This window comes from Schistocerca gregaria, chromosome 8, assembly GCF_023897955.1.
Source record: "Schistocerca gregaria isolate iqSchGreg1 chromosome 8, iqSchGreg1.2, whole genome shotgun sequence".
Classification (NCBI taxonomy): Eukaryota; Metazoa; Arthropoda; class Insecta; order Orthoptera; family Acrididae; genus Schistocerca; species Schistocerca gregaria.
The window spans coordinates 407,675,309-407,697,537 of record NC_064927.1 but is presented as its reverse complement, the minus strand read 5'-3'; the positions used below and the strand labels follow the sequence as shown (position 1 = coordinate 407,697,537).

The 22,229-nt window shown below is 44.6% G+C and overlaps 1 protein-coding gene across 1 annotated transcript in view; it reads left to right on the top strand.

The window, feature by feature from the left end:
* The window catches only part of LOC126284412 (serine/threonine-protein kinase BRSK2), a 1,848,446-nt gene that overhangs the window by 639,504 nt on the left and 1,186,713 nt on the right, over positions 1 to 22,229 (top strand). The window contains exon 3 of the mRNA XM_049983324.1: positions 12,230 to 12,251. The gene's annotated coding sequence lies outside the window, so the exon portion shown is untranslated. The remainder of the gene's footprint in view (positions 1 to 12,229; positions 12,252 to 22,229) is intronic.

Here is a 22,229-nt window from a genome sequence, read left to right as displayed (position 1 = left end):
ATGAGGAACATCACTGCAAAAGATAGTTAGGGAGAGTACAGCTCAGTGAGAAAGCAGACAACAATGCAATCAACACCGACGATTAGCTGGCTGCCCTGTTGCACGAACATCTGTTGACAGTATGGCACGAAATACCCCGACTGCTGCCGGCTGCTACCGATCAAAACTGGGGAGTTCATACGCTGCTGTAGTTCCCAGTACCTGTACTGTACAGTGTTGTGTGTCGTTTTGTTTGTTGGCTGTGTGTTCCGTTGTACACCTTACAAAGATGAGTGCTGTAACAAAAAAGAGGAAATTTGTGCCTTTGCATCTAAAAGTAGAAGCACTAAGACGACTTGACAAAGGAGAAACAATAAAAAAAACTTGCTCTCGAATATGGTGTCGGTGAAGTTACTGTTGGTGACTGGCGAAGAAACCGACTTAAATTGGAACAGTTTTCTTCACAGAAATGGTCACACGAATCTCTCAGTCGAAGAAATATAAAGACGTCATACTTCCAAAAAGCAAGTGACGCACTGTTCATGTGGTTTACCCAACAGAGACAGAAGTGTGCTCCAATTTCTGGCCCAATCTTGCAAGAAAAAGCTTTGTTTTTTCAGAAACCAGCTGCAGGAAGGAGATGACAATTTCGCCGCTAGTGTGGGCTGTTTCCACAAGTGGAAGAAGAGGTGTGGAGTGCGTCAACTAGACGTATGTGGAGAAAAACTCTCTGGTGACGCTCAAGCCGTTTCAAAATTTAACGTAGAGTTTAAAAAATCATAACTGACGAAAATTTGTCTAATGAAGAAATATATAACTGTGACGAAACGGGGCTAAATTTTAAAATGTTACCAGCGAAAACACTTGCTTCGTGTGAAGAAAAAAGTGCTCCTGGGCACTAAAAAAGCAATGAGCGGCTCACAGGTATGGCAGCTTCAAATGCAACTGGAACCACAAACTAAAACTAGTTGTGATTATGAAGTCTGCCAAGTCAAGAGCATTCAAGAATGTATCCATCTCAGCTCTTCCGGTTGCCTATACACATCAGAATAATTCCTGGATGAATCAGGAAATCTTCACGAACTGGTTTTTAACTCATTTGTACCTGACTGCAAGGATTTTGTAAAAGAAAGGGGACTGCCATGAAAAGCAATTTTGCTCATGGGTAATGCGTCCTCTCATCCAAGTGCAGGAGAACTGCAGTGCGACGGTATCCGCACCTTGTTTTTCCTCACCAAACGTTACCTTTCTCATTCAGCCCATGGATCAGAGCGTTCTGGAATGTCTAAAAAAAGTATCGAGGGCGATTGCTACAGTGAGTCCTGCATTCCGAAGACAACGAAAGCATTGTAGGAGCTTTGAAGAAAGTAACTTTGAAGGACGCCATGTACTGGATTAGAGAATCTTGGAGCGAAATAAAGTCAGACACTATTTCTAAATCATGGAAGAAAGTTCTACAGGAGAGTATACTAGACACAGAAACTGTAGATTTAGCAGATAAGAACGATCAACCATTGTGTAATTTAATCAAAAGATTGCCAGGGTGTGAAGAGGCAGAAGAGGTGGAAGTAGGCGAGTGGTTGAATTCGGACGAACAGTTGGAAGTGACAGACTCTTCTATAATTGACGTGGTTAACATTCCCACGCAATGTGAGATTGACGAGGCAGAGGCTGCACCGATGATGAGTCACACCGATGGCTACGCTGCTCTCGAGGCTGCTATATGCTACGATGAACAAGAGCCTGAGGCGACACCAACTGACCTACTGCTCCTGAGACGGTGGCGTGACATTGCCGCGAGGAAATGTTGCAGCTTCACCAAACAAAAGACACTTCACTATTACTTGTCAAAATAAATAATTATTGTTGTTCTGCCAATGCAAATGCATGTGTAAATACTTTTAATTTGATAAAGTTCATATTTGACCTGTATTACTTACAATATCATAATATTTCTTTTTCCCGTTTAAATTTCAATATTCTGGGTTTTCGATAGTTCGAGGTGGATCCAGTCCCGTTCACCTCGTTTAGTTTAGAAGAAACGATGTAAACATGAATGCGTCATAAACTACCGCATCAAATGGCTCTGAGCACTGTGGGACTTAATATCTGAGGTCATCAGTCCCCTAGAACGTAGAACTACTTATACCTAACTAACATTAGGACATCACACACAGCTATGCCCGAGGCAGGATTCGATCCTGCGACCGTAGCGGTTGCACGGTTCCAGACTGCAGCGCCTAGAATCGCTCGGCCACAACGGCCGGTACTACCCGATCGCTCAAGAGTAAATTTATTACTTTATTGCTGCTAACTCTATTCGCAACACTTTTCGCAAAGAGTGTCCACATTTGCCGTTGAATTTATCTACAAAAATATATATTGTACGGCGTATAGTTCAGGAGATCTGACGTCAAATACTGAGACGCGAGAAAAACTGTCGCATAATGCCAGACGTCTTAATTTATCACTTCTTTACTGCCAACTCCGCGCAGAACCTCCTCATTCCTTATCTGATCAGTCCACCTGATTTTCAACATTAGTCTGTAGTACCACATCTCAAATGCTTTGGTTCTCTTCTGTTCCGGTTTTCCCACAGTACATGTTTCACTACCATACAATGCTGTACTCTAGATGTACATTCTCAGAAATTTCTTCCTCAAATTAAGGCTGATATTTGATATTAGAAAACTTCTCTTGGCCTGGAATGCCCTTCTTGCCATTGCTAGTCTACTTTTGATGTCATCCTAGCTCCGTCCATCATTAGTTATTTTACTGCCTAGGTAGCGGATTTCCTTACTTTCATCTACTTCGGGACCATCAATCCTGACGTTAAGTTTCTTGCTTTTCTCATTTATACTACTTCTCATTACCTTCGCCTTTCTTCGATTTACTCTAAATCCATACTCTGTACTCATTAGATTGTTCATTCCGTTCAGCAGATCACGTAATTCTTCTTCAATTTTACTGGTAGCAATGCCATCAGCGAATCGTATCATTGATATCCTTTCATCTTGAATTATAATTCCATTCCTGAACCTTTCTTTTATTTCCATCATTTGCTGTCTCGATGTACAGATTGAACAATAGGGGCGAAAGGGTACATACTTGCCTTACACCCTTTTTTATACGAGCACTTCGTTCTTGGTCGTCCACTCTTATACATATTATATATTATCCGTCTCTCCCTATAGCTTACCCTTACTGTTTTCAGAATTTCGAACACCTTGCGTCATTTTACATTGTCGAACGTCTTCCCAGGTCGACAGATCCTAATAACGTGTCTTGACTTTTCTTAAGTCTTGCTTCCATTATTAACCCCAACGTCAGAATTGCTTCTCTCGTGCCTTTACCTTTCTTAAAGCCAAACTGATCGTTTTGCTGCCACTTCCCCAAATGGTTTAATAAATTCTGATGGAATGTTATCTATTCCTTCTGTCTTATTTGATCTTAAGTCTTCCATAGCTCATTTAAATTCTGATTCTAATACTGTATCCCTTATCTCATCTAAATCGACACATGTTTCATCTTCCATCACATAAGACAAATCTTTCCCCTCATAGAGGCTTTCAGTGTACTCTTTGCACCTATCCGCTGTCTCGTCTGCGTTTAACAGTGGATTTCTCGTTGCGCTCTTCATGTTACCACCCTTGCTTTTAATGTCACTGAAGGTTGTTTGGCTTTCCTGTATGCTGAGTCCGTCCTTCCGTCCATCATTTCTTTTTCGATGTCTCCACATTTTTCCTGCAGCAATTTCGTCCAAGCTTCGCTGCACTTTCTATTTATTCCATTCCTAAGCGACTTGTTTTTCTGTTTTCCTGAGTTTTCTGGAACATTTTTGTACTTCCTCTTTTCATAGATTAACTGAAGTATTTCTTCTGCTACCCATGGTTTCTTCGAAGTTACCTTCTTTGTACCTGTGTTTTCCTTCCCAACTTCCCTTTTTAGAGATGTCCATTCCTCTTCAACTGTACTCCCTACTGAGCTATTCCCTTCTGCTTTATCTATAGCCTTAGAGAACTTAAACCGTATCTCGTCATTCCGTAGTACTTCCGTATCCCACTTTCTTGCGTATTGTTTCTTCCTGACTAATGTCTTAAACTTCAGCGTATTCTTCATCACTACTATATTGTGATCTGAGTCTATATCTGATCCTGAGGACACCTTACAATCCAGTATCTGATTTCGGAACCTCTGTCTGACCATGATGTAATCTAGCTGAAATCTTACTGTATCGTCCGACCTTTTCCAAGTATACCTCCTCATCTTGTGATTCTTGAACACAGTATTCGCTATTACTGAAACTTGTTACAGAACTCAATTAGTCTTTCTCCTCTCTCATTCCTTGTCCCGAGCCCATATTCTCCTGTAACCTTCTCTTCTTCTCCTTCCCCTACAACAGCATTCCAGTCTCCCATTATTAAATTTTCATCTCCCTTTAGATACTGTATTACCCTTTCAATATCCTCATACAGTTTCTCTATCGCTTCATCTTCAGCTTGCGGTGTCGGCATGTATACCTGAACTATCGTTGTCGGTGTCGGTTTGCTTTCGAGTCTGATAAGAACAACCCTGTCACTGAACTGTTTACAGTAACACACTCTCTGCCCTACCTTCCTATCCATAGCGAATTCTACTCCCGTTATACCGTTTCTTGCTGCTGTTGATATTACCCTATATTCATCTGACCAGAAATCCTTGTCTTATTTCCACTTCACTTCACTGACCCCTACTATATCTAGATTGAGCCTTTTCATTTCCCTTGTCAGATTTTCTAGTTTCCCTACCACGTTCAAGCTTCTGACATTCCACGCCCCGACTCGTAGAACATTATCCTTTCGTTGATTATTCAATCTTTCTCCCACGGTACCCTCCCCCTTGGCAATCACCTCCCGGAGGTCCGAATGGGGGACTATTCCGGAATCTTTTGCCAATGGTGAGATCATTATGACACACATGTTCTGTGACGGCCGAAGACTTCCGGCGTAAGAAGTCACTCTCATTCTGCCAGTGGCATTGTCGGTGGAAGAGCGGACAGAGGTTCAGAGCGCTATCTTGTCCTAGGGATGGGAAACTTCTCCTAAAGGCGAAAGAATTATATATGTATATATATATATAATCCGTCCAGGTGATAACAGCCACACCTGGCGAGGAATGACTGCTAGTCAGACGCACGTATGGAGCCTGCAGTATTAGTGACATGCTGTCCATGTTCAGAATGGGGAAGGCATGCGATCTACAGTATCTGAATGAGGTTTATGAGGTTTTCACTCTGCAGCGGAGTGTGCGCTGATATGAAACTTCCTGGCAGATTAAAACTGTGTGCCGGACCGAGACTCGAATTCAGGACCTATCCCTTTGGCGGGCAAGTGCTCTACCGACTGAGCTACCCAAGCACGACTCACGCCCCGCCCTCACAGCTTTACTTCCGCTAGTACCTCACCTCCTACCTTTCAGGAGTGCTGGTTCTGCAAGGAGAGCTTCTGTAAAGTTTGGAAGGTAGGAGAGGAGGTACTGGCAGAAGTAAAGCTGTGAGTACCGGGCGTGAGTCGTGCTTCGGTAGCTCAGATGGTAGAGCACTTGCCCGCGAAAGGCAAAGGTCTCGAGTTCCGGAAGGCGTTCGATACAGTTCCGCACTGTCGCCTGATTCAAAATAAGAGCCTACGGAATATCAGACCAGCTGTGTGGCTGGATTGAAGAGTTTTTAGCAAACAGAACACAGCATGTTGTTATCAACGGAGAGACGTCTAGAGACGTTAAAGTAACCTCTGGCGTGCCACAGGGGAGTGTTATGGGACCATTGCTTTCCACAATATATGTAAATGACCTAGTAGATAGTGTCGGCAGTTTTAATCTGCCAGGAAGTTTCATATCAGCGCACACTCCGCTGCAGAGTGGAAATCTCATTCTGGAAACATCCTCCAGGCTGTCTCTAAGCCATGTTTCCGCAATATCCTTTCTTTCAGGAGTGCTGATTCTGCAAGGTTCGCAGGAGAGCTTCTGTAAAGTTCGGAAGGTAGGAGACGAGGTACTGGTAGAAGTAAAGCTGTGAGGACGGGGCATGAGTCGTGCTTGGGTAGCTCAGTCGGTAGAGCACTTGCCCGCCAAAGGAAAAGGTCCCGAGTTCGAGTCTCGGTCCGGCACACAGTTTTAATTTACAGAATCTGAGTTTGACCGGGAGCAGATAGTGATGGCTCGGAGGCTCGAACATTTCGTAAACAGCACGGCTTGTCAGATGTTCAATGCGTGCTGTGGTGAGTGTCTTCAGCTTGGTGAAACCCTCTTTACATATTATGTCGGACTTCCTAGGATGAGCAGACTTTTGCTCGAGTATCATGTCGTTTTTGGAAACCCAGAATCTACTCTGTAGGAATCAACATGGATTCCGGAAACAGCGGTCGTGTGAGACCCAACTCGCTTTATTTGTTAATGAGACCCAGAAATTATTAGATACAGGCTCCCAGGTAGATGCTATTTTCCTAGACTTCCGGAAGGCGTTCGATACAGTTCCGCACTGTCGCCTGATAAACAAAATAAGAGCCTACGGAAAATCAGACCAGCTGTGTGGCTGGATTGAAGAGTTTTTAGCAAACAGAACACAGCATGTTGTTATCAACGGAGAGACGTCTAGAGACGTTAAAGTAACCTCTGGCGTGCCACAGGGGAGTGTTATGGGACCATTGCTTTCCACAATATATGTAAATGACCTAGTAGATAGTGTCGGAAGTTCCATGCGACTTTTCGCGGATGATGCTGTAGTATACAGACAAGTTGCAGCATTAGAAAATTGTAGCGAAATGCAGGAAGATCTGCAGCGGATAGGCACTTGGTGTAGGGAGTGTCAACTGACCCTTAACATAGACAAATGTAATGTATTGCGAATACATAGGAAGAAGGATGCTTTATTGTATGATTATATGATAGCGGAACAAACACTGGTAGCAGTTACTTTTGTTAAATATCTGGGAGTATGCGTGCGGAACGATTTGAAATGGAATGATCATATAAAATTAATTGTTGATAAGGCAGGTACCAGGTTGAGATTCATTGGGAGCGTTCTTAGAAAATGTAGTCCATCAACAAATGAGGTGGCTTTCAAAACACTCGTTCCACCTAAACATGAGTGTTGCTCATCAGTGTGGGATCCGTACCAGATCGGGTTGACGGAAGAGATAGAGAAGATCCAAAGAAGAGCGGCGCGTTTCGTCACAGGGTTATTTGGTAACCGTGATAGTGTTACTGAGATGTTTAGCAAACTCAAGTTGGAGACTCTGCAAGAGAGGCGCTCTGCATCGCGGTGTAGCTTGCTCGCCAGGTTTCGAGAGGGTGCGTTTCTGGATGAGGTATCGAATATACTGCTTCCCCCTACTTATACCTCCCGTGGTGATCACGAATGTAAGATTAGAGAGATTCGAGCGCGCACGGAGGCTTTCAGACAGTCGTTCTTCCCGCGAACCATACGCGACTGGAACAGGAAAGGGAGGTAATGACAGTGGCACGTAAAATGCCCTCCGCCACACAGTTGGGTGGCTTGCGGAGTATGAATGTAGATGTAGATGTAGATAAAGCAACACGGGCGGCGAACTGTGGAGAAACTGATATCAGACTTTAATGCTGGATGGAGTGCACGTGTGTCTGAACACCCAGTGCACCGAATACTCCTACAGATAGGCCTCCTCAACCGACGACCCACACATGTACCAATTTTAACACCGCAACATCGGGAACTACGACTGAAATTAGTATGTGACCGTCGCTACTGGACGTTGGCGGAGTGGCAAAGTATTCCATGGTGTGATGAATTCCAGTCTTGACGGTGAGAGAACGCTAATCCGTCGTCTATCAGGGGACCAGCTCCTTGACACCAGTACTGTAGGAAGGAGACAAGACGATCATTCACTTGGGCACCCTTGAGTCCAATGGACGTCGTGCAAGGCACCATGACGGCCAAGGAGTATCGTACACTGGTTGCAAGCCACGCACACGCATTCATGGCGATCATACTTCCCGACGGCAATGGCATTTTTTAACAAGATAATGCGGCATGTGATGAGTCTAGGAGTGTGATGGAATGGTTCGAGGAACACAGTGGTGAGTTCCATTTTATATGCTGGCCCCCCAACTCGCCACATCTGAACCGGAGCGAATACATCTGTGATGTGACTGAACGTGGCATCGCGGCTCATCGCTCCCCTACCAGAAATTTGTGGGTATTACGTGACTCGTGTGTGCAGATGTGGAGTGAACGTCCTACAGCGACCTACCAGGGTCTCGTTGCTTCCATCCCACCACGACGCGCCGCCGCTGTTATCCGTGCCTGGGGTGGGGTTGTAGCCTGCCCGTGACACAGTACTCGTTAAAGCCTGTGCTATGGTAATTGAGCGGGGTTCACCTTCTGAGAAAGGATTTTCGTATAGATATCGACCGCGTGTGCCTGTATGGTGGCAAATAAGACTTACACCCGCTCTGTAATAACAATGATCCGTCGAGCAAGTTCGAAATGCAATTACACGTCAGGATGGACCAAAAGCAACCCTGAAGATGCTACCAATTAGATAATAATACGGTCGCTAGCGTAATTAGGCATTAACTGATTTTCTTCCCTGTACAAGTTGGTAGATATTCATGCAAAACAACTAGTAGTAACACTGCATAATATAGTAGAATTTTAGAACCAGAAAATCTATTGAACTGATAGTTTCATGTTCTGTACTGATATGGAAAAACCATGAATACATAACAGTACACTATAATGTTTGCTACAAAACTTTATACTGTCTGTTAATCTGATTAAAATCGGGCATAGGTTACCCTAGATATGTCACTTTCGTGCCACACACACATAATGTCAATTTTGATAAAGATAAAACACTGATAAATTTTGACTTTTATATTGACTTTAACTTTTGCTGATCAAACCAATTTAGAACACTTCAGAATTCAAATGAATAAAAGGGACGGGGGACGGGGGGGGGGGGGGGCTGAAACTGTTATGATCGCTGCATTAAAAAGATTGATTACTGAATTTATTATGCGTTCAATATTTCCAGTATGTGAGTTACTACTCTTTGTATATTATTTACTGCTCATTTAAATGCCTTTAAATCTGTCTCTAAATAATGAACTTCATTACTATATCACTACTCAAGTTATCTTTCAACTTCGTTAGACCTTCGTTATTCCTTTACTCGTTCATTAACAAAACATTTCTTTAAACACCATTCTAACATTGCTAGTTCTGCCAATAGTTGTTATTAACACAAATTTTAAATTTTCATGTCGGGACACTCGGATTGCACAACATTTGGAAAGGACCCTGTCTAGGTTAGTTGTGAGGATAATTAAATGATGGGAAAGTTCTGGCAAAATTTAGGTTATTATTGCACAGTTCACTCTCTGATCCATACGAGTACAGTACTAAAAGTTTCAACCTGCTTGTATCGATGCGGCGGTTGGCGGGCGGCGAGATGGCGAGGCACAGAGCACACATACAACCGCAGGTATGGCTCTTGACGTATCGCCACTTTAATTCTTCTTAGCGCCGCAATACTTTTCCATTTAGTGCCTATGGAATTTGCCATGCTGTGTGAGCGTTGGAACGGCATACCCGAGGCTCAGTGAAGCTTCGTCTTCCAGGAGAGCCTCCTCGCTCCAGAAGGTGTTGCTCAGACCAGTGCCACACTCCAACTACTACTGCTGAGCCCGTTGTGCCGTGCAGTGCCCGTGGGCACTTTCCCGCGCTCGCCTGCCATCCACCTTTTACCGCTCCCTGACAGACAGGGTATTCACCCGAGGTTTTGCATTCTACATATCCTAACACATTGCCTACGTATGGACCAGACGCACAGTTACAATTTTAAACATCTTACAACAGTTTCAACATTTGTTACATTTCAATTCTATTACGATATTACTTGACATTTGACATAAACATTAATATTCACATTGAATTCATTTAAAATTTTCTTAACACAACGGCATGAAAAAATATTGAAATCAGAACATCAATTACACAAATGTATCTAAAAAATCAGAAGAAAAAAATTGTTTATATGTACAATAGTACAGCGTCGTTGTTGTTACAGGGTAGAAAGGATGAGTCACACAAGATGTTACAGAACTTTTATTTCGTGAACCATTACACGTATCAAAAGGTGATTTTCGGCAAGTGTTAGAGCGTCGAGGTCACTTTTTTTGTTTGGTTAATGTTTTTAGCGCTGGTATCCACGTAGATATTGGAGTAACCACGCCTTTTTGAATGGAACTGTATACTTTTTTTGTAACTGCATTCGATAGCTTCTGAGAAGACGATTTCCGTGATGTAGCTTTTTTTTAATGTCGACGTTGAAACCTTTCACTAAAAAACACGGTGGCTGGAATCGGCATTAGAGGTTCAAACATCGCCAAGCAGAGCTCTCGTGCTCTGCTGTGTCACAATGTCAACGCATTTGCATGTTTACTTGTCTGCACTTATGGCGTCCATTTTTGCTTTAGCATTCGTTGCGTGCAGGCATGCACACCAACGAGGAGAAGTTGGATATACTACTTTTAAATGGTGAACGTGAAAGAAATGTCATTGTTGACTTACATGTCAGTAGGTGCCTGTCATTTAACAGTAAACCCAAAATCTGAAAATTATACGATTATTCTCTGAAGTCGATTACTGCCACTACAACGAATGACTCTTGCCGTTTTTTTTTAAATTTTCAATGGTGACGATGTAACACCCCACCCGTCACTTATCTGGTTTTGGCGTGTGTTCACCCCAGCGAATTGCCTAACAGATCAACAGAGAGCGCAAAACTGCCGCAATATCGGATAACGCAAAGAAAGTAATAAGGCCCTGTGACTCCTGATTGAACTGCGGTGGCAGTGTTGACATTAATTGATTCAGAATTGATCACTTTTAATTAAAAAGGGGTGCGCATTGATGTTATATTCAGCTGTTGAACACCAGATGCAAATGTTGAACATAAAATGAATTAAGAAAATGACTTGGGATTTCAACTACTTGATTGAAAACAGATGCAGTCGATTAGCACAATTTATTTTAATTCCCGACCTTCCATCATCACATTACATGACTCTCCTGTCAGGCAGTGGTAATAAATTGCGTTTACGTGGAGTAAAGCGCGATAAATCAAAATTAATTCATATCGACTGACCCAGGAGTAATGCGAAGTGTGAGAAGAATTCCCCAATACAAGGCCCATGACCACCCGTGGAAACTTTGCCGACGTGATCCAACAAACTAATGTGACCTAATTCAAGCTGGGGCGGGTGCAATATCACCGAATTCAGAGTGGCGGGGCGTCGTCGTTGTGAGGACTTCAGCAGACCTTGTGGTGCTGCAAGGCTGCGCTCGTCTATTCACTCCTAGCTATCTTGCTCAGCACATAGCTGCACCAAAACTTTCTGTCTCCAAGCTCAATCGTTCCGTTTGCTAAGTCCTAAACTGCAGAGATGCTCACTCTTTCTCAGGCAAGCTGAGTCAAGAACGCCAAATCCGCACTCCAGGCAAGCTGGGAACGGAAGACCCCTACGGAGACTGCACCTGTACTGATTTAGTTTTCCCGTCGTTTCCTCAGATCATTTGTCACGAATGCTACGATGTTTCCTTCAGCAAGGCCATAACGTATTTTTCCCTCTCTTTACTGACGATATACGCTTGAGTTTTTATCCAGAGAAAGCAAAAGAAATACCTGGAAAGATAAAAAGGGAAAGAAGATGAAGAGCTACGAGTACCATTTGTAAGTAATAAGCGTATTGTGTACAAATTTCATATCAAAACAACATTATAGCGTACTCGTTAACTGGCTATTCATTCATCCGATGGTCTCTTTGATATTTATCAAAGCATTATTTTTTAATTCATAAGTGATTCAAATTTAAGATGCTTCGAATCCTTCGATTGAGATTGATATCGTATTTTGTTGTTCTTCCAGATATTCTCCAATGTCTGCTGTGTTCTTTATTTCTCCGTTTTCTATTAGAACTTTTCTGGTTTTTTTTACCACAATGCATATCTAATTTCTACTAAGCGTATCTGCACCATTAACCATTTTGTCTGATGTTTTCCGAAGCAGTTAGCATGTTCCCCAAATATCTCTGTCCCTGTTTAGGTTGACCTAATGTTACTTTCACTTTCGTTCCTTTTTTGTCATCTACTCTCATTCCCATTCTGTAATCTCGAAGGTTTATCTCTTGAAGTCTGTGCTAAAATCTAATTTCAGAATCTTTTTACTTTCAGATACGAGGTCTCGCTGCCATAGGTAAGTGTCCATATGTCGTAAGTACACATACCATGCCATTCTAGAAACAATATTTCTGTTCATCTGCTATTGTTTCATGTTACTATTATAAATTCTCTGCATGAACCATGGACCTTGTCTAGGTGATGTGACATGATTGCCTCGCGCTACGGACAGACATACTGTAGGTGCAACCACAACGGAGGTTTATCTGTGGACACTCCAGGCTAATCCGCAGATCCTGAAGGCACTCAGCAGCCTTTTCAGTAGGTGCAGGACGGTTAGACTGGGCGTTTGACTGAGCTGGACCTGTAACATTGTCCTACATAGCCTTGCTGAGGTGCTACTGCGAACGGCACTAAACAATGCGAAATCACAGCCGTGACTTTCCTGGAGGCCACAGATCACTTCAGTATGGCGTGATGACGTTGGCATCCCCTTGGGTAAAATACTGCGGAGGTAAGATAGTCTTCGGGTGAGGACTACAGAGGAGGATGTTGTCTTCAGGAAATACAAGACCAGCATTCTGTGGCAAGTGGAGCGAAATGTTATATTCCCTAATCGAGTAGGTAGGTTAGAGAATTGAAAATAGTAAATGGATAGGTTGAAGTTAGATACAGTGGAAATTAGTGCAGCGGGTTGGCAGGAGGAAGACGACTTCTCTTCAGGTTAGTGCAGAGTTATGAAAAGAAAATCGGATATGAGTAATGCAGTAGTACTTCGAGAATGTATAAGAAAATAGGAATGGAGTATGTTGTTATGAAGAACATATGCAAATGAAGTCCCAAGCTTCTACATAGAACGTAGGGGAACGATGCGGGAGACCCGCAAAGCCGTACTAGGCAAGGTCCTAATGGAGGTGATTTGCCGTTGCCTTCCCCCGACAGTAATGGAGATGAATGATAATGATGATGAAGGCGACACAACAACACCCAGTCATTTCGGGGCAGGGGACAATCCCTGACCCTGCCGGGAATCGAACCTGGGACCCAGTGCTCGGGAAGCGAGAACGTTACCGCGAGACTATGAATGGCTGACATCAAGAACTTAGTGTACACATTTTCGTAGCCAAGATAGACGCGAGGCCTACAGCCACCGTAGTAGTATAAGCCACTGTAGTAGTCCAAGTGGACTAGGGGAAAGGACTGAAAGAGGAAGTAGTCTAGTAGGATTTTGCACAGAGCATAATATTTGATTTAAGATCATGTAAAGTGGTTGTATACGAGGAGGGGACCTTGGGACACTGTAAGCTTTCATATTGATTATATAATAATAAGACAGAAATTTCGAATCCAGGTTTTAAACCATTACACATTTCTAGTGGCAGATGTGGACCCCGACCTTAATTTATTGGTTATGAATTGCAGACTAAAAGTGAAAATTTTACAAAACGGTAGGAAATTATAGAGATCGGTTAGATATAAACTGAAGGAACCAGAGGTTGAGAAATTCAGAAAGAGCATGACCCAAGTTTGAGTGAAACATGGGAAAGGAATACAACAGAATACGAATGGATAGCTTCGAGAGATTAAATACTGAAGAGAATAGTACACTATGTGATAAAAAGTGTCTGGACACCTAGCTGTAAATGACTTACAAGTTAGTGGCACCTTCCATCGATAATACTGGAATTCAATATGGTGTTGCCCCACTCTTAGCCTTGATGACAGCTTCTACTCTCGCAGGCATACGTTCAATCAGGTGCTGGAAGGTTTCTTGGGAAATGGCATCCCATTCTTCACGGAATGCTACACTGAGGAGAGGTATCGATGTCGGTCGGAGAGGCCTGTCACGAAGAAAACATTAATGTAGGCCTGTGCTGTGATAGCGCCACACAAAACAGCGAAGGGTGCAAGCCCCCTTCATGAAAAACACGACCACACCATAACACCACCACCTCCGAATTGTACTATTGGCACTAATCACGCTGTCAGACGACGTTCACCGGGCATTCGGTACAACCACACCCTGCCATCGGATCGCCAAATTGTGTATCATGATTCACAATCGTCCAATGTTTACGCTCCTTACACCAAACGAGGCGTCATTTGGCATTTACCGCCGTGATTTGTGACTTATGAGCAGCCGCTCGACCATGAAATCAAGTTTTCTCACCTCCCGCCTGTCATTGTACTTGCAGTGGATCCTGATACAGTTTGGAATTTCTGTGTGATGGTCTGGACAGTTTAGCTGATAAGCGTTATCTCGATTGATGAGAGTCTCGTTATCAGAAAATCTTATTTCCACAGATTCATTGATAATCCAGCTCCAAAAGTTTGATGTATGGGCCAAAATTTTTTGTGTCGTTGTAATTCATGGAATGGTCTGTGGAAATACAATGTTCGGCGATTGCGGACTTGGTGGGTTGGAGAAGGCGAGTATGCTGTTGGTGTTCCACAACGCGTTCCTGCACAGTTCGTGTTGTTCGCCCTATATATGATTTGCCGCATTCACACGGAATTTTATAAACACCTGGTTTACGCAGGCCCAGGTCTTCCTTAAAGGATCCTACCAGTGATGAAATTTTGGAAGGAGGGAGAAAGATGACTCTCACTTGATACTTTTTCAATATTCTGCCTATCTGTGAAGAAACATTCCGAATAAATGGTAGATAAACAGTCGACCTGAAGGCCTCTTCCTCTTCCTTGTTCCGTCGTTTGTAGGTCTTCATCACTCTGTTCACTTGCCTAGGTGAAAAGGCGTTCTTCAAAAATACATTTTGCAGGTGTTCCAGTTCCGCTTGAAGACTGTCGGCGTCAGAGATAGTATGGGCACGGTGGATCAAGGTTTTGAGAACGCCCATTGTTTATGCTGGATGGTGGCAACTAGTAGCTTGTAGATACAGGTCTGTATGAGTGGGCTTTCTGTACACCGAGTGACCAAGTGTGCCATCACTCTTCCGTCGCACCAAGACGTCTAAAAATGGCAGACAACCATCTTTCTCTATCTCCATCATAAACTTTATGTTTTCATTTATGGAGTTCATATGACGTAAAAATTCAACGTACCGCCAAAATACTGTCGGTTTAAAAGTGGCAGAGTCGAGTGCTCTCTCCTCAAAGTCCTCCGTTATGAACGCGCACGCTGAGCAGCGCATGCGTAGTGTCACCTCAGAAGGCTTTAAATAGCGGAGCTCAGCGCGTACTCGCCAGAACTACTACAGTGGCACTCACCTGAAGATGGCCAGAAGACTCTGCGCCGAAACATCGTGGCAGGAAGTTACTGATATCCGGCAGTTATCCCGTGTTTTTATGGAACAGTCTGGATGGATGTCTGCCTATTACACATTACGACCGTCTTGAACTGTCAGCGGTCTCTGTCAGTCAACAGAAGAGGTCGGCCTGTACGCTTTTGTGGTGTACATGTCCCTTCACGTTTCCACTTCACAGTCACATCGGAAACAGTGGACCTAGGGATGTTTAGGAGTGTGGAAATCTCGCGTACAGATGTATGACACAAGTGACACCCAATCACCAGACTACGTTAGAAGTCCGTGGGTTCCGCAGATCGCCACATTCTGCTCTCTCACGATGTCTAATGACTACTAAGGTAGCTGAATTTTGATTTGCTTATTATTCGCGCCGTGTCTTTGGTCAGAGTAGTAGCTGTGTGGCTGGAAGATTTGTTTCGTCACCGCTGCCAAGCAGCGAGGAGCGCGGAAGTAGTGAGACAGACACCCAGCAGAGGAGTAATGCTAATGTAAACGTAAATATGAGTGCATCTGTGTTTAAGTAAAATGATTTGTATTTGAATATTGTGAAATAGGGAGAAATACTCGATTAGTGATTTACAATGAAATGAGATGTAAAGAGATTAGAAAAGCATATGAAAGTAATAATTTTAGTTAGTTGCGCGTAGTTTAAAACCATAGCTGAATAAGACATAAATATCAGGGAACTTCAGATTTTTCATTAAAGACTGCGTAATTATCACTGCAGTGTATTTTTCGTGTATTTTAATTATCTGTCGAACATTTGTGAGGGTTAGAGATTGATATCAGTGTTGCCCTTGTCAGTTCTAATGGATGTTGTAACATGAATTTAATACAATTAATAATTATCAGATAATTTAAAAACAGTTTGTTAACGAAACGTTTCATCTAAGAGCATTGCCCACATCCTCAATCCAAGTCATTTTTATTTGAAGAATGTCTCATTAAACGACGTGTGTGAAATAAATTACGTATTGTTTGGAGCATTGCACTAAGCTCTCAGCAACTGTAGTCAGAAATTGGTAGCTGGCTCACATAGAGCGCGTTTACAAGCAGTTACATTACGGGGTAAGATATTTCAGGGTCCGATTGCTACGAAAATTATCAACGCACAGGGCCCATTTCATGAACAGCATTATTAGGCAGATCATCAACGCACAGGGACCACTTCGTTCAAGTAAAGAGATTAATATTAACGTCCAAGATTTAATTAATTTGCACATTTTTTGAAAGATTATACATATTGTATTCTGGTAGGCGTATTTGGCTTTTCTCGCAGTTGAAAATGCACAGAGTCTTGCAAATCCAAAGAACAGCAAAGTTACATCCACCAACGAAGCCAGTACGATTTCAAAATGAAACTAAAATAGTTACTGAAGGAAACTTACTGTTGTAAGAGTCGAAAGACATCAAAGGGAAACTATGGTTGAGAGGGCAGCTAGATAGCGTTGTAGCCTATCCCCGATTTATTTAATCTGTACATCCAGAAAACACTAACGGAAACAAGAAGAAATTCAGCAATGGAATTTAAATTCAGGTAGAAGAGATAAAAACTTGGTTTTTGCCAGTGACACTGTAATCCTCTCGGGGACACCTAAGGATTTGGAAGAGTAGTTGAACGGAATGAATAATGTCTATGATGGCCGAATACGGAAGGATATAAAAGGCAGATTGGCAATAGTAAGAAAATCGTTTGTGAAAAAGAGGAATCTGTTAAAATCTAGTTTCAGTTTAAGTATTAAGTTTTATCCGAAGATATGCATTTGGAGCTCATCCTCTTACGGAAGTGAAACCTTGGCGATAGACAGTTGAGACTAGTAGATAATGGAAGCCTCTGTGGCACCATGGAAGAATTCTGAAGATTAGGTGAGTAGATTGAATAACAAGTGAATGAGTACTGACTCGAATTGGGGGAAAAATTATGTCTCTATCCAACTAAAAGAGGGGATTTGTAGATCCTGAGGCATCAAGAAATGGTCAGTCCTGATTATGATAATAGGTGTGGTTGTTAAAAATTGTAGCGGGAAACCAAGGCTTGAATACAGCAAACAGGCTGAAATGGATGCAGGCTGCGGTAGCTGTGTAGACATGAAGAGGTTAGCACAGGGTAGACCAGCACGTAGGGCAGTATCGTACCAGTCTTTACCCATTGTTCAATCTTAAATTGAGAATTTGAGCCGGTTCCAAATCGATTAATTAGCGATACTGAGCTGAAGCCAATTTCCGTGGCACACACGCGCACTTGTGTTGAAAGACGAAAAAACTTCAAAACTCATTAATGCGCCAGATCGTTTGAAACGCAATATCTTGAGTCGACTAATAACTCTTCCGAATTACGAATGTTGTATTCACAGTTCCCTGTTATTGGGCTGCCTTATAACGGGACTCCTATACTGGTCCAGGACAAGGTATTTGACACTCAACCAGTGCAAACTTTTACTATACTTTGTAGTGCGTCACAAGATATCACATTCTGGCAACATCATGATTCTGGTGGTCTGAAACTATAACTTTTCATTAGTAAGCCAACCAGTTTGTTTTGTGTATTTAAGAGGATCCCATATCCTTGTCAGTAAGTAAGAAAGAAAGTGGTTTGCAATCAATAAGCTTCATATACATTTCGAGAAGAACTATTGTAGGGCAGAAAAGAGTGCACCAAAAACTTTACTTGTTTAGTCTGCAGAGCAGCTCGTCAACACACAGTGGACAACGCAAATAGAATGGGGTTACCGACTCAACAGGACGTGGTGTGTGCATATGCCGCCGAACTAAGCAAGCATGTTTAAGGAATAACTGCAGCCAGTTGTCTTTCGTGACAGCTATGTTTAAATCCTGTAAATCTCGTGGAAATTGCTGCCTGTGGCAAAGTGTGTGTATTGTTGTAGAATTAACATAAATGGCTATCATAAACAATATGTGCACCAGAACGAATCCTGTGGAGTTAAATAACTGTAAGCAGTCACATCAAGTGACCATTAAGATTTTATGATTTAATAACTCCAGATTTGCCTGATTCAGCGTCGAACTGTTTCGAGCTTTACCTGTCTTTACACGTCTACATAACAACCGCCTCCCTCCCCCCAACGCTACGAACAACACTACTGGCCATTAGATATTATAATTGGTACACCAAGAACAAATGCAAATAATAAACGGGTATTCATTGGACAAATATATTATACTAGAACTGACAATTTGGGTGCGTAGATCCTGAGAAATCAGTACCCAGAACAACCACCTCTGGCCGTATAAACGGCCTTGATACGCCTGGGCATTGAGTCAAACAGAACTTGGATGGCATTTTCAGGTACAGCTGCCCATGCAGCTTCAACACGATACCACAGTTCATCAAGAGTAGTGACTGGCGTATTGTGACGAGCCAGTTGCTCGGCTACCGTTGACCAGACGCTTGCAATTGGTGAGAGATCTGGAGAATGTGCTGGCCAGGGCAGCTGTCGAACATTTTCTGTATCCAGAAAGGCCCGTACAGGACCTGCAACATGCCGTCGTGCATTATCCCGCTGAAATGCAGGGTTTCGCGGTGATCGAATGAAGGGTAGAGCCACGGGTCGTAACACATCTGAAATGTAACGTCACTGTTCAAAGTGCCGTCAATGCGAACAAGAGCTGACCGAGATGTTGAACCAATGGCACCCCATACCATCACGAGCGGTGATATGCCAGTATGGCGATGACAAATAGACGCTTCCAATGTGCGTTTGACCGCGATGTCGCCAAACACGGATGCGACCATCATGATGCTGTAAACAGAACCTGGATTCATCCGAAAAAATGACGTTTTTCCATTCGTACACCCAGGTTCGTCGTTGAGTACACCATCGCAGGCGCTCCTGTCTGTGATGCAGCGTCAAGGGAAACCAAGGGCAATCGCAGCCATGGTCTCCGAGCTTACAGTCCATGCTGCTGCAAACGTCGTCGAACTGTTCGTGCAGATGGTTGTTGTCTTGCAAACGTCCCCATCTGTTGACTCGGGGATCGAGACGTGGCTGCACGATCCGTTACAGCAATGCGGATAAGCTGCCTTTCATCTCGCCTGCTAGTGATACGAGGCCGTTGGGATCCAGCACGGCGATCCATATTCCTCTCCTGAACCCATCGATTGCATATTCTGCTAACAGTCATTGGATCTCGACTAACGCCCCCCTGTGGGTTCGGGGGTAAGAATAGGCCCACGGTATTCCTGCCTGTCGTAAGAGGCGACTAAAAGGAGTCTCAAACGTTTTGGCCTTGTGAGATGGTCCCCTAACGGGTTTGACCTCCATCCTTCTAAATTTTCCGAAGAGCGAGCCGATTGGGGAAGGGCGCCTTACAAGGAGCGATGTGTCCATCATGCATTACCATCTCTAGCCAGGTTTGTCGTCATCGCTTAGTAGTCCCGCTCACCTACCATCTCTTGGGCGTGGATTTGTTCTTGGGTGCAGTTTATTGCAGTCTGCTATGCTGTGTCGCTTTATGCGCCAATGACGATATTGGACTACATCACCTGAAATCCAGCACGGTTGTGGTGGGGCCGCCATGTACGTTGTTGGTTGTAGCCCCCTGACTACACAGGGATCGCTTTGCTGATGCCAGCGCCGTTAACTCCCCACGTATGCCAAGGAGTAGATGCCTATCTCCTTGGGGCATTGGGACTCCCGGCAATGGCCATCCTGCCAGGTGGTCGTTGCTGAGGCTGGGTGGAGCCCGTGGGGAGGGCCCTTGGTCGGAGTAGGTGGCATCAGGGCGGATGACCCGCAATGAAGCGTGGTACATCATCTCTTGCTGGCGGCCAGCCGCCAGCAGTCTCTAAGCGTTCCAGGGCTCACTACGACGCAACTACATATGACCCCAAATCGTTCCCCTCCCTGGCTACACCATGGGAGGAACGAAAGACTAAGGATGCCAGCGAACCATACTCGCCCCGCTACCTGGTGTGCACGAGAGCTGATGGTGAATCCTTTACATCCATGAAGCCTCAGTTCTTCGTCGAGCACTTAGAGGACAAGTTCGGGGAGGTGGAGGGCTTGTCCAAAATGCGCTCGGGCTCGGTTTTGATCAAATCGGCGTCCTCCGCCCAGTCCCGCCGGTTACTCGATTGTAACAAGCTGGGGGATGTTCCGGTTACAATCACACCCCATAAGAGTCTTAATATGGTCCAGGGCATAATATTCCATCGGGACCTTCTATTGCAGTCCGATGACGAGCTTCGCGCCAATTTAGAGCGGCGAGGTGTTCACTTCGTCCGGCGCGTACATCGTGGTCCAAGGGATAAGCAGGTTGCCACCGGTGCCTTCATCTTGGCCTTCGAGGGTGATACCTTACCTGAGAAGGTCAAGGTGATGGTCTATCGTTGTGACGTCAATCCATATATCCCTCCCCCGATGGGGTGCTTTAAGTGCTGGAAGTTCGGGCATATGTCTTCCCGCTGTACTTCCGGCTTCACATGTCGAGATTGTGGACGCCCATCACATCCCGATACTCCATGTGCTCCGCCTCCCATCTGTGTAAACTGCGGAGAGCACCACTCGCCTTGCTCGCCGGACTGCAGGATCTTCCAGAAAGAGCGCAAGATCATGGAGTATAAGACCATGGACCGCCTGACATACACTGAGGCCAGGCAGAAGTTCGAACGCCTCCATCCTGTTCGAATGACTGCCTCTTACGCCGCGGCTACTACTGTTATGGCCCCATTAGCTCTCCCTCAGACTGCCACCTCTCAGAGCCGGAATGCTACACCTGCCCCCTTGATGGTGGGGGGCACTTCACTCCCTGCTGCTCCTGCACTACCTGCCTCAGGAGCAGCAACCCCCCAACCATCGGGGACATCAGTCCCCACTTCTAAGCTGGGGAAGCCTCAAACTTCCCCGGCTCGAATAGCATGGAAAGGGTCCCTGGGGTCCCTTCCTTCCCAGGTTTCCGCTTCTGGGAAGGGTGACGTCAGCCAATGGAAGAAAAGCAGACCAGCGGCTGGTCGCAGGGCTTCCCGCTCCTCCTCCGTCCCGGAGACTGACTTGCTGGAGCCCTCCCAGCCAATGAAACCCAAGGACCAGAGAGACAAGACGAAGAAGAAGACCTCTGAGGCCAAGGACCACGCAGTGGCATCCACCCCACTGCTCCCTACAGGCTCTGCGTCCGAGGATAAGGTGGAGATCCGGGCGTCCGCTGAGGACCTGGATCTCGCCGGACCCTCAGACACCATGGAAGCAGATTGTACTGGTCCTCCATCGGTGGCAGCAAGTGACCCAGTGGCGTGATCTGCCTCCTCGGCCCCTTCACGCCTTTTTCAGACATGGACAAAGCGATACTCCAGTGGAACTGCAGCGCTTTTTTCCACCACCTTGCTGAGCTTCGCCAACTCATCAGCAGTCACCCTTTCCTCTGCATTGCCCTACAGGAAACTTGGTTTCCGGCAATGCGGACCCCTGCCCTACGTGGGTATCAGGGTTATTACAAGAACCGGGCAGCTTATGAGAGGGTATCTGGTGGAGTCTGCGTCTACATCCTTAATTCTGTCTACAGCGAATGTGTACCTCTTCATACACCTTTAGAGGCTGTCGCTGTAAGGATGTGGACGCCTCAGCCTATTACTCTCTGCAGTTTGTATCTTCCGCCAGATGGTGATGTCTCGCGTCATGTGTTGGCTGCATTGATAGCACAACTGCATCCTCCTTTTGTGTTACTGGGTTACTTTAACGCCCATAACCCCTGTGGGGTAGCGCCGCGATTACTGGCCGGGGTAGAGATGTCGAGACTCTTCTCTCGCAGCTTGACCTCTGCCTCTTAAACAC